The sequence below is a fragment of the Podarcis vaucheri genome, assembly GCF_965113315.1.
Source record: "Podarcis vaucheri genome assembly, chromosome: 6".
NCBI lineage: Eukaryota > Metazoa > Chordata > Lepidosauria > Squamata > Lacertidae > Podarcis > Podarcis vaucheri.
This window is the reverse complement of record NC_138764.1, coordinates 97046056-97059810: the sequence shown is the minus strand read 5'-3', so window position 1 is coordinate 97059810 and position 13755 is coordinate 97046056. Positions and strand designations below refer to the sequence as shown.

The window sequence follows — 13755 nt, the reverse complement described above, 5'->3', positions numbered from 1 at the left end:
TCCCATCCTTACCCATTGGCCCTGTTGGCTGGGGCTGTTGAAATTTGGAGTCCAGCAACATTGGGCAGGTTTGTTGGCTGAAGCAGAGGTTCCTCATCCTTGACTTGTGCTTTGTCAGTCCCCGGACAAAACTGACAGTCCTGGGAGTATTCAGAATTCTGAATGTACAAATTGTGATGGTTATTGGGAAGGAGGCTGTCTCTTGTTCCAATGAATGAAGGGCCCAAGCTGTTCATTTAAATACATTCAGAAATATGCATGTTCTGTAATACACTGAGCATACAGAATTGAGGATTCCTGGGCACATATTGTGGTTTGTTTTTGGCAGGGAGCTCACACAGAACTGCCAAAGCGGTCAGTCTGTGCCAGGTGATTCAGGTTCAGATAAATGTGTAACAATATTGAGCTTTCCTAGAAAGGGGAAAGAGGCTTGCCCTTTCAAAGTCTTCGCACATTGTCTCCAATTGCAAACACAGACTCAAGACTGCAAACATAGATCTGCTCTCCAGCTTCATCATTGCCTTGCTGTTATTGCTGCAAAACTGTTTGCTGCTTAATCTCCCTTCAGTCCCTCACAAAGGCTGCACCCACCCAGGCTCAGTACGAACTCTAGTCCTGGCCAGGATCCAGCCTGCCTTTTCAGGCCTTTGTGTAACTGTATGCGCTGCCAGTGAACCTGGGTTTCAAATTCTTCCCGAAAACACACCACAAACCTTTGTTTGCCTCCGTCTCCAGCCCAATTTCTGTGTTGCAGTCAGAGGCAGCAGCAAAATGATGATTTGTAACTCATGTGCTTTTGAAATCTTGGGGTGAATCTTGTTTTAAGCAAATCTGGTTGTTGCTTAAGTTTCATTATTACTTCACTGTTGCTAGATCAGGGAGAGGGCCTCTCCTGTGGTTATTCTGCAGCTAATTAAGTACCTTCAGGGTTTGTATTCTGCCTTTCCATTTTAGCAACAAAGTACCCCAGGTGTCGTAACATCAAGGGTGGAAAAACTAGTCATGGCAATATTTGTTGTTGTTGTTTAGTTGTTTAGTCGTGTCCGACTCTTCGTGACCCCAAGGACCAGAGCATGCCAGGCACTCCTGTCTTCCACTGCCTCCCGCAGTTTGGTCAAACTCCTGCTGGTAGCTTCGAGAACACTGTCCAACCATCTCCTCCTCTGTTGTCCTCTTCTCCTTTCCCAACATCAGGGTCTTTTCCAGGGAGTCTTCTCTTCTCATGAGGTGGCCAAAGTATTGGAGCCTCAGCTTCAGGATCTGTCCTTCCAGTGAGCACTCAGGGCTGATTTTCTTCAGAATGGATAGGTTTGATCTTCTTGCAGTCCATGGGACTCTCAAGAGTCTATCTTAGTGAGGGACCTCTTGCAGTCCATGGGACTCTCAATATAGCCATCTTTAGCCAGTGGTGGAAGGCATGATTTGGCTGCACTGATATCATTGCCCCTGGTGACCCTGATTCCTTGATGCTAGGAAACTTAATAAAAGCCACGGACAACGAGACAACATCTATGTATATAATTTTGCCCATTACTGTACTCCCCTTCTGATTATGACAAAAGTGACTAAATGTTGGGCGCTAGCAATGATGTATATAGAAGGTAATGGTCCGTTAGCAAGATTCTCTCAATTTGGAGGTCACTGAAAATAGTTTTACCAAAAGTGTTAATTCCCCCTCTGAATCACTTACGGACTCCCTGTTAAAGACCGTGTTCATGGAAGACAATCTTACTCGACTACAAGTGATCACCAAAGAAATCATTTTAAACCTAGCTTGGTTGGATTTTTGCTTCCTTCACTGACAGTTTTTTATTTGCAAATTGGTGATGGGGTCATGTGTGTAGTCATGCCTGAACCAATGTTGGGTGTTTAACAGGAGGCCAGCTGTTTTATAGGGTTATCATGAGTAAGTTCAAGATTTTATAGTTACACACACACACACACACACACGGGGTAGGGAGGGAAAAAGACAGGTTTGCTGCATGAAAACTGTTTTTGCCAGGGAATTGTACCAGCTGTGCCTTAAGCTGCTAGTCTAATTGAGATGATGATACTTGCTGTGAGTGGACTCATGTCACATTGCCTAGAAAGTTAGTGAGGGTTGCAAGCAAGGCAGCCTGGGGAATTGATTTTATCTCACTTTCAATCTGCCATTCTTTCCTAGTGCCTCCTTACTTCCAAGATATTTCAGATGTTTGAAGTTTTTCACAAATACTTCCAGTGGCACATATACACTGAGTAGCCTCTCCTGCTTTGCGCACACACACACACACACACACAGAGAGAGAGAGAGAGAGAGAGAGAGAGAGAGAGAGAGAGAGAGTGTTCCTTGGAGCTAATTAGTTCACAAAGAGCCACTTCCATTATTTGTTCAGCAAGCAGCTTTTGAAATTCCAATCACCACCTAGTTTATCAGATCAGAGGCTGATAAGGAAATGCAGTCAGCCATTGCTTCCCCCCACCACATCCCCTCGCTATTAAATGACACATTTCCCTCCCAGCGCTTTTTCAGAAGCCGCACCTTTCCTCCAGGCCCTGCCTTTGTTCTTCCTGAAGGAATCTCCTTATCTGGGTTCAGGCCAAGGGCTGGGGATGACAAAAGCAGGAGCCCTTCTGCTAGATTTTGAGCTGTATTTGGTGTCTTGGAATGCTTTCCACAAGATGAGAGAAACCTGCACACGCAGAACAGCTCCATGCGCTAGATCACAGTTCTTCAACCTTGGGGGTCCCAAATGTTGTTGGACTACAGTTCCCATCATCCTCAGCTACTTCAGCCAGTGGTCAGGAATCCTGGGAGTTTTAGTCCCAACATAATCTTGGGACCCAAGGTTGAAGAAGACTGTGCTTAGACGTATTGCAGACTACTGTATTTTAATACTTTGTTGGAAGCCGCCCAGAGTGTCTGGGGAAACCCAGCCAGATGGGCGGGGTATAAATAATAAATTATTATTATTATTATTATTATTATTATTATTATTATTATTATTATTATTATTTATTAATGTGATATTTTATGGCCACTAGGCAAGGGATTTTTTTTGTTGCTCTCAAAAGCAGCATATAGCTGCATTAAATAAATACAATAGGTATTATGCAGCAGCTGCAGCCTAGAATGAGATGGACAGAACTAAAATATCATATATTACAAGCATTCACCTGAGAGAGATCTTACAGTGCTCTCCATTCCCATTGTTCTTCCCTAATTTAGAATCATAGAATCATAGAATCATAGAATCATAGAGTTGGAAGAGACCACAAGGGCCATCGAGTCCAACCCCCTGCCAAGCAGGAAACACCATCATTTGAGGGTATTAAAAATAATAATCTTATTTTCTTACTTTTATATCCTGCCTTCTGCTATGGAATGCATAGCAACTTATAGGCAGTTGCTTATCCAGGCACTAGCTAGCTAAATGCAAATCACCTTAGCTTAATCATGGTGGTGACCTCACGTGCCTTCAGACTGTACCCTGGGTAGACAACGTCTGCTAGTTGCAACCCGCCCAACCCAATTTGGTATTCTGATAAAGAATTCACGTTTCCAACTTTGGTAGCTGGGGGTCATGTCTTAGCCTGTGTGATGCTGAGCATTAGTCTGCTCATCGACGTCAAACTCCACAGGTTTATGTTGTGATAATTGCATTTTGCCAAATAGTCTGGGCCTGCTGTTAAAAGTTGCAGTCTCTCCCACCGCAACTCTCTTAAGAAGAAAATGGAGTGATTGCACATCTGGACCAATATCCCTTCTACACCAGCTGCTTGTGCATGAGGGTCAGGTAGCCACTTTTTCATTTGATTTGAATTTATGAGCTTACATGAGTGGTAATTATGGGTTGATGAAAGCCTGTCTCTTTATACCTTTCGGTAGGCAGTTGTCAGATAACGTGAACTTAAATGTATGCTTTGGCTGCAATCATAGAATAGAATCATAGAGTTGGAATATACCACAAGGGCCATCGAGTCCAACCCCCTGCCAAGCAGGAAACACCATCAGAGCACTCCTGACATATGGTTGTCAAGCCTCTGCTTAAAGACCTCCAAAGTAGGAGACTCCACCACACTCCTTGGCAGCAAATTCCACTGTCGAACAGCTCTTACTGTCAGGAAGTTCTTCCTAATGTTTAGGTGGAATCTTCTTTCTTGTAGTTTGGATCCATTGCTCCGTGTCCGCTTCTCTGGAGCAGCAGAAAACAACCTTTCTCCCTCCTCTATGTGACATTTTTATATATTTGAACATGGCTATCATATCACCCCTTAACCTCCTCTTCTCCAGGCTAAACATGCCCAGCTCCCTTAGCAGTTCCTCATAAGACATCGTTTCCAGGCCTTTGACCATTTTGGTTGCCCTCCTCTGGACACGTTCCAGTTTGTCAGTGTCCTTCTTGAACCGTGGTGCCCAGAACTGGACACAGTACTCCAGGTGAGGTCTGACCAGAGCAGAATACAGTGGCACTATTACTTCCCTTGATCTAGATGCTATACTCCTATTGATGCAGCCCAAAATTGCATTGGCTTTTTTAGCTGCCGCGTCACACTGTTGGCTCATGTCAAGTTTGTGGTCAACCAATACTCCTAGATCCTTTTCACATGTACTGCTCTCTAGATCCTTTTCACATGTACTGCTTTCACATCCTGCTCCCTCAGACTCTGTACATGCTCAGAGAGCAGCAGTTCCTAACAGGAGCCACATACAGTCCACCCCTCTCTCCATGCACCACTGTGCAAGGGGACTTGCCATACCAGCTTGTTTCATTGCAACCAGACAATATATTTAAAGCCAAAGCATTTCTGCGTCAAGGCATGCACGGGACGAACCAGTATCATATCCACTACCAGACCCTACATCCCTGCACCTGTTTCTTGTTATAGAGTATCCTTGTTATAAGAATTTTAAGGTCTTAGATATATAATAAATGTTCATAAATGTACCAACCAAGCACAAACATAGATATGTGGACCACATGTCTGGAGCAGCACAGGAAGACGATCCTGAAACCATTTTGACTCCCAAACTGACCAAATGTTTTCTCTGCAAGGAGGGAGGGCAGGAATTGGGTAATCACCATTTCAAAGGAATGGCCAGACTACCAGGAAAGGCAATCGGATAAGGCATTATCAGATAACCTGGCAGACAGGAAAAACAACAACATTCAAATTTCTGTTGTAGACCACCTTTTCTGTGATGTGGGTACGATGTTTGTGGGGGGTGGTCTTGGGTTACACCCCTTCTGTGATGTATGTATGATGTATGGAGGGGTGGTCTTGAGCTCCAGGGTAGGGAATTAAAAATGTCTATATAAGGGTGGGCACACCTTTGTTCTGGGTCCTCCTCCTTTCCTGTGTGTGAGAGAAGCACCCTATTGCATCAGTTCAATAAAGATCAGGCTTACGAGCTGCTTTGCTTCTCAATATTCTCTGGTTGGCCTCTGTTATTTTCTCTGACTGACGGAGAAACTGCAAAGGACTCTATAAGGGCTCTTGTGTTCCCCATAAGGGAATAAGGGCAGGTTTTTGTTTATTCCATCCTGCCAGCCTGGAACTGGGGCAAGAGCAATTTACTGAACATCCTATGTAAAATGCATAAGGGCTTCTCGAAGTACACCCTCTAGTAGACTCTTGAAGTGCATTGCATAGCCCCAGTGGAGTGCTCTGCCATGGCGCATGGTGGGACTGGTGGTCTTTGGTTTTGCTTGACTCCTATCTGGAACCACTCCATACAGCCTGTTCTCCGTACGTGCACACAAGCACAATGAGAGCACGATTGTGCCCATAGAGTAGTTTCTCCTGCGTGGGCCTCCCAGAATGGGCAAGAGCCACTTGTATGTGTTCGTTTTGGAGATTGGAATGTTTTCTGTGCCCATGCAGTGCTATTTGTTTTAATGTAGGTGATTCAGGACACGTCGGGCCACAGGCTTTGTGTCCTTGGAAACTCAAGAGGCTCTGCATGAAACTCCAGTTGTAAGAGAATAGTGCGTGGTGCTGGTTCACCTTATACAATTTGGCCAAAATTGCTGAAGCAATGAATTTTGTAAACGTTGCAAGTGAAGCATGTGAAGTAAACGTATGTTAACTTGTTTAAACATTCCAGGTGCAGGGACTGATTTTTCTGGTAGTAGAATTTGGGATATTTTCAGTGCAAGAAGCACAGGTGTCCTGTAAATTCCCCAGTCTGGGGTGAAACATAGATAGCTCATTTACTGTTTCGTTTGTTACAAGGCTTGCCAGTTTGGAGCATAAAGCCTTTTGCATAGCGCAGTTGTACTCTGTGCCTTTGACTGATGGGTAAGTAGCCTTGGATGGTATTACGTTTACTCAGTTTCTGAAGGCATTTGATCTTTCTTTTGTCAAATCTTTCAACAAACCAATTAAAACCCAACTAGGGACCACCCAGTGCCTGAATTTAGAGCCATCACTTCAAAGAGCGGGCGGGGGGGGGAGGGCAGTGCTATAACCCTAGGTACCATATTGATTTCATGTGCTGTGACAGAAAGGTGGTTCTGAAGCTGATTTCTGCCTTGTTTAGCTCTCAGCTTAGCAGAGGCACCGTAACTTCTCTGAATAGATCTGATTGCTCAAGGCTGGGAATGTGACATATGCCCCGTGACGGTAAACTGAGTATTTGGGAGAGAAGGAGTAGGATTTGGATGTCATACGTAAGCAAAGCTGCTATTGAAAAAATCCAGGAAAAAATGTGTGTCCCCCCTATTCTTCCTGCTCTGACAGGCGAGCTGGAAGGAGGGAGGGTCGCTATTAGTTTCATATAATTTACCTGGTTACCAGGTGACTTCCCCACCTCCATTGTTGGAAAGGGAATCTACACAAGAATCCACACAAGAGTTAGAGAATTCATTATTTAGAATGTGTTTTTCCTTTTGCAAAATGATACAAAGCTGCAAAGAACATAAACAAAACCAGCCAATATCTCAGTGCCGAATAGCAATCCCATGGACAACAGTATTGGTGTTAAAGAGAACAAACAATGTATAAAAGCGGTACTGGCGATAATGGATCTGTTATTTCACTTGTACACTACTTGAAGTGTTGCTTATGACAGAGAATGTGGTCGATAAATTCTGAAGTGTGTCTATATATATTTAGTAGAGCGTTTCATTTGGATATGTATTCAGCTGCTTCCTGTTTAGCTTACTGGATAACTTTTAGCAAGTTGCTTTCCTCTCAACTCTCCATGTGTAAAAATGAAATATCTACCTTGCAGGTTTGTGCTGGCTGATATATGGAGTGAGAAGCACTTGGGTGTGATGGAGGTGTTACCTTTTCACAGTCATCCTGAGAAAAGGATGATAGAACTTCCTGTCTTGTGCAGTTCCACCTTTAATCTTGGAAAGAGTTGCATGTGTACAAGGGACCAGTGGGATGCTGCGTGATCCAAGGAGAGGTGCTGAAGGCAGGGCATGGTTGTGGCAAGTGTGGTGCAAAGAGTTGACAGGTCTTTGCTTTGAGAACTTTATTAGCAAAGGATTAGAATAATGGCTAGTGATATTTATAAAGCCTGTTTTATAAATCAGTGTGGTCCAACGCAATGTAATTTAAATAAAAAAATTCCTTCCAGTAGCACTGGAAGAGTCGTCAACAGGCTCTCTCAGCTATCTACCTATCTCCCATTTCCACCACCCTTCTGAGTAACACCCCTCCCCACCTTCTCACTATATAGAAGGATCTGGCAACTTCTGTTTCAGTGTATCTGAAGAAGTGTGCATGCACATGAAAGCTCATACCAAGAACTAACTTAGTTGGTCTTTAAGGTGCTACTGGAAGGAATTTTTTTATTTTGACTATGGCAGACCAACACGGCTACCTATCTACTAATGTAATTTAAGTAACTCTAGTGATTTCACTGCAGTGGACAGCAAGATGAATAAGGAGGTTTTAGGCACAATGTGAGCTGTAGGGGAACTGTGCTACATGTGACGGATACAGGGTGGAATGGAAAAAAGATGCTGTCTTGCATCCCTACCGAAGGGTAGTACAGTCATACCTCGAGTTGAATGCGCTTCGGGTTGAGCGCGTTTGAGTTGTGCTCCGCGGCAACCCGGAAGTAACGGAGCATGTTCTTTAGGGGTTTCACCGCTCGCGCATGCACAGATGCTCAAAATGACACCACGCACATGCGCGGTAGTGGCAAAACGCGACCCATGCACGCGCAGACGCACCGTCGCATCTTGCGTTCCATTCGGGGTGCAAACGGGGCTCCGGAACAGATCCTGTTCGCATCTGGAGGTACCACTGTAGTAGTCTAAGGATGTAGAAGGCTGTGCTTCTGATGCCAAGCATATCCAGTGCGAGTGCTGCAGTGCAAATTTCTAGGCCAACTACTTAGATGTTATGAACCCCACCTTGCTGAGAACTTGTTTATAGTCCTTTAAGTGTGAAGTGGCCTCTGGCGTGCTTTAATGATAGAGTTAAAACTCTGGAATGCTTGGCAGTTGGCTTCGCCAGGGTAGGTCAGGAGGTGAGCTTTGCTTTGCAGCGCTGGTGGTCGCAGGTTTCTCTGCTGTGGACCGAGGCCAGCTGCTCATGGCGTGCTGCGTGTTTTAATCCACAAAGCACACACTGTATATGCATAGCGTGGTTTTGAATGGCTGTCCATTTTTCTTGTCTAGAAAGGTAATAAATCCTTATGGGGTGGAGACCGGGGAAGGATGTTGGGCACTTAGGATCAAACGGGCTCTGTTTGAACGTTGCTACTTGGCTACAGAGAAGGGCAACCAAATTTGAATTACAGTGGTACCGCGGGTTACATACGCTTCAGGTTACACACTCCACTAGGCCAGAAATAGTGCTTCAGGTTAAGAACTTTGCTTCAGGATAAGAACAGAAATTGGGCTCTGGCGGCATGGCAGCAGCAGGAGGCCCCATTAGCTAAAGTGGTGCTTCAGGTTAAGAACAGTTTCAGGTTAAGTATGGACCTCCGGAACGAATTAAGTACTTAACCCGAGGTACCACTGTATTGCTAGAAGTAGCAGCACTGATTGTTCTTTTTTTAAAAAAAAAATACAAAAGCTCTGCCTACCTTTCCTCCTGCAGTACATGTTAAAAACTTGAGGGGACCTGTGTCCCCATTTTCTATCCTGGGTGATAGACGTTTTCCAGTGCACATGTTGCAATGCATCTGTGTGCTACTCAGCACAGTCTGTGCCTGTGGGCAGGATGTGAGCGGAATAACTGTTCTATATAAGATTACTGAGCGGACAAGGGGAGACAGCTGCACCGAACGCCAGCCTCTGAGATTAGAGTGCCTCTGAATAGAAACTTCTTCCCTGGTTTAAAAAGCTCGACGGGACGTTTGACCTGAAAGTGTGCGCATTCTGCCTAAGCATTTTGCTGGACAGAGCTGGAAGTATCCTTCCAGGGGGTTAATTACACTGAAATGTGAATTTCGATCCACCAGGCCTCCGCTCAGGCTGGGGGCAAACAGAGGGGAGGCGTCCCAAAGCTGTGGCTTCTACTGGAGCTCATTTAATGCTTCTGTTTCTAGTCTCAGTGAGAAGAATTAAAATAGCAGAGCGTGAAGCAATAAGGGAAGAGGAACAAGAGAAGCTGCCTTATACTGTCCAGGTCTATCCATCTTTCTAGGCCAGCCTACTCTGACTGGCAGCAGCTCAACAGGGACTCAAGACAGAGGTCTTTCTTTTCACCTGCCACCTGAGCCTCTCAACCAGAGATGCCAGGGATTGAACCTGGAACCTTCTGTTTGCAAAATATGTGCTCTCTGCTTGAGTTATGGGCCTCCCTGCGTGTTCCTATTGGGAAAAGGTAGAGTGACTTTGACCTTCTGGTTGTAGCAGAAGCAGCACATCCTGGCCGTGCGGTGGAGACGGAGTAAGGAGATGTGTGGGGATATGTTTAAGATGTCAGGCTGGTAGTGGAGTGGGAGAGACCTGGGTCCATAGCCCCACCTATCCATGAATCTCAGTGGGTGACCTTGGGCTAGTGAGAATCTGCCTTAGTCTAGGCCTACTTTTCACGATTCAATCAAATCAGTCATTCTCCTTTACAGTGGTACCTCGGGTTACAGATGCTTCAGGTTACAGACGCTTCAGGTTACAAACTCCGCTAACCCAGAAATAGTACCTCGGGGTAAGAACTTTGCTTCAGGATGAGAACAGAAATCGTGCTCCAGCGGCGCGGCACGATTTCTGTTCTCATCCTGAAGCAAAGTTCTTACCCCAAGGTACTATTTCTGGGTTAGCGGAGTCTGTAACCTGAAGCGTCTGTAACCTGAAGCGTATGTAATCCGAGGTACCACTGTACTTTAGGATAAAACTAATACAGGGGGCCAGTGTGGTGTAGTGGTTAAGAGTCTTGTAATCTGGTGAACTGGGTTCGCTTCCCTGCTCTTCCACATGCAGCTGCTGGGTGACCTTGGGCCAGTCACACTTCTCTGAAGTCTCTCAGCCTCACTCACCTCACAGAGTGTTTGTTGTGGGGGAGGAAGGGAAAGGAGAATGTTAGCCGCTTTGAGACTCCTTAGGGTAGTGATAAAGCGGGATATCAAATCCAAACTCTTCTTCTTCTACAGCAATAGTAAGGTTACAAAAGTGCCTCTCAAGTCTTATAGTGATGTAGTTTCATGACATCTCAGAAGTTTCGCTACTTTCTCCAGAATGCCTAGGACTGTTCAGTACAAAGGAAACCCTCGAGAAGTCAGGACAATCGAACCTTTCTTTCATCATGGAGTTTAGATATTTATTGCATTTTTTTTGCACAAAATGGGCAGTAAAATAAAACACATGCAATGGTTCCAACCTGTTTTATACCTTGCAAGGTTGTTTCAGGGATAAATGGGGAGACCATGTATCCTGCCCTGAACTCTTTGGAGCAAGAGTGGAATTTAATTGAAGATAGATGAGGTTTTCACCAAGGTTTGGGACTCCCCGTTAAATTCACATAACAACTGTCAGCCACCTCTCCCGCAGAGCCTGCTCTCCCAGGCCTCACGCTCAGACATTTCCTGTTGTTAGTTAAAACAACATAGGGACTTTAAAAGCAAACTCTCACTAATTCTACCACTGACGAATACAAAGCTGTCACTGAATTTAAGAAGAGATGTTGTGTTTAAAGCGGAAATGTTCCTGGTACTTTAAGATGACGGGGATTTCTAGTGTTTATAAACTTTGTGAGATTCATTCTGAGCGCCTGCGAATGAGTGTTGGCTGCCCTGCACAACCCTTGATGAAATGAGAGCTGCAGGGTCTTCCTACAGGAAGGTTAAAAGGACATCTTAAAATCTCAGACAGTAGGAAGTTTTGGGTTGACAAGGTTTCCATATTGGACCTGACATTCTAAAATGCAGGCACACCCATTCTCATGCTTGTATGGATGTAATAGTAACAGCATGTGTTAATTTAACAGAGCTGGGTGACACATACAGTGGTACCTTGGTTTTTGAACAGAATTCGTTCCAGGAGTTTGTTCGACTCCTGAAACCATTTGAAACCAAAGTGTGGCTTCTGATTGGCTGCAGGAGCATCCTGCGGCCAATCGGAAGCCGCGCTGGATGTTTGGCTTCCAAAAATCATTTGAAAACCTGAACACTCACTTCTGGGGTTCGATCATTCGGGAGCCGATTTGCTCGGGAGCCAAGGCATTAGGCTTCAAGGTACGACTGTAGGCACTTTATACTTCTGGCAGGCAGAACATAGATTGGGATCTAGTAGTAGGAAATCACTGAGTGATTTGTAGTAGATTGGCAAGGGTTCTTGTCTTCCGTTCGTGTAGCAATAGCTGGACTTACGTTAATACTGCTTATCCCTTCTCCCCACCTGGAAAATATCAGCATTAATTGAGTACTTTGTCACCAAGTCCTTTTACAGCTGTGCTGACCAGTTTTAGAGTTTTGTGTTGAAGTCTCTGGTCTGCAGGGACTCTGAGCAGTGGCGGAGGAAGGGGGCGGCTCTCCATGGGTGCCATCTCTGGGGGGAGGTTGACAAGGTGTCACCCCATGGGGGGCTCGTCCAGCCACCCCCGGGTGCCACCCCCCCAGCCACCATTGCACCACCACAGCCACAGGCTATTTTGCCATACGTAGTGGTGCTGCGCATGCGCTGTACGTAGTGGCACTGCGCATGTGCCAGTGGGCGGTTTGCCCTACACCGCTGCAGTCGCAAGTGGAGGATCCCACTGTATGGTGCACAGTTCGCTCCGCACCGAGTGCTGGAGAGTCTTCCTTCGTCCGTGACTATGAGGTAGGTTTGTACTTGTGCATGCAGACCACCGCTAGTGAGCCACATTGAGTGTGGCTCAATGGGTGCAGGAGGCAGCTGGCTGAGTCAGTATTTTGATCTGGGTCTCTTCCCAGCCACTGTTTTGCACTGGGTGGACCATCAAGGTCTTCTTTTAAAGACAAACACACACAAAAGTAGAGCCTGTGAAATCTTCCCACCTCAATGCTGAAGTGGCGAAGCGCTTCACATTTGCAACTACCCAGCAAGGCCACCTAGTGAGTTCAACACTTGAGGCAAAATTCAAGCTAGGGACTTCTCAGCCTAAAGCTCAAACAAAGTAATTAGAGAGGCGTATTGCAATTTTCCAGAGTGTGTTTTTGCCAGGGAATTGTGTTTCGTGGGGCTGGGATAGGTGAGTTTCATCCTGCAGGTGTAGGACTGGGGGCAAACTGAGAGAATACGAATTCCTTATGAGACTTTTTATGATATGCAAGTGATAGTTGAAGGAGCTGCGCCTGGATGTGTGTAACAAATGATTTTGGCCCTGTAGTAAATCCTTCAGGGTCTTGGGGCCAGTTTACTTGCAAGATCACCTTGTGCCATATAGGCCCGCTTGACTTCTTCAAACTGTGGAACTGAAGAAGAAGAAGAAGAAGAGGAGGAGGAGGAGGAGGAGGAGGAGGAGGAGGAGGAGGAGGAGGAGTTTGGACTTGATATCCCGCCTTTCACTCCTCTTAAGGAGTCTCAAAGTGGCTAAGAATCTCCTTTCCCTTCCTCCCCCACAACCAACACTCTGTGAGGTGAGTGGGGCTGAGAGACTTCAGAGAAGTGTGACTAGCCCAAAGTCACCCAGCAGCTGCATGTAGAGGAGCAGGGAAGCGAACCCAGTTCACCAGATTACGAGTCCACTGCTCTTAACCACTACACCACGCTGGCTTGGTTAGATGTGCCACATAATAGTCATTCCTCATTTGGAAAAAAGCAATATTTTAGTGCGGCAGCACCCATCTTTGGAACTTTCTTCCTATTGACACCAGGCAGGCGCCATCACTGGACTCTTTTCAGCATCAGCTTAAAAACATTTTTGTTGAGGCAAGAGTATCTAGACATGTAGAATGTTGACATATGTTTTAATCTGTTTTTGACTTTAATTTTCTTTTTAAATTTCATTGGGTGTTTTTTTGGGGGGGTTAAAACCTCTTTGAGGAGCAGTTGTTTTACGATCAACTAGATAAGCAAAGTGACTGTGATTGGCTTTAGCTTTCCTCAGAGTGGATTTGATTTAAATCAAATTGATTTAAATCACAATTAATCACTTGTCAGTAAGACTTGATTGAAACGTTTATTTATTTTTTACAGAAAGACTCACTCTTGCGGGTATAATCTTAACATTTACAACCAGATGAAGGTTTCATTTTTGGAATATTAAATTTTCAGAGTAGTTTTTACAGTTATACCAAAAGATACTCATTTGGTTATACTATTAGAAATACATAGACAGATAATTATGAAATTATTGTGAAGCTTAATAAGTTAACTGTTTATATTTTGACAACCTTTCTGCTGTACT

The 13755-nt window shown here is 45.0% G+C and overlaps 1 protein-coding gene and 1 long non-coding RNA gene across 4 annotated transcripts in view; both read left to right on the top strand.

Moving 5' to 3' along the window:
- LAMA5 (laminin subunit alpha 5) overlaps positions 1-13755 on the top strand; it is a 223032-nt gene that overhangs the window by 44665 nt on the left and 164612 nt on the right. The window lies entirely within an intron of this gene.
- On the top strand, positions 1020-3809 carry LOC309533811. Its single transcript, XR_014220480.1, has 3 exons — positions 1020-2881; positions 3101-3191; positions 3290-3809. It is a non-coding gene; the product is annotated as an uncharacterized lncRNA (long non-coding RNA).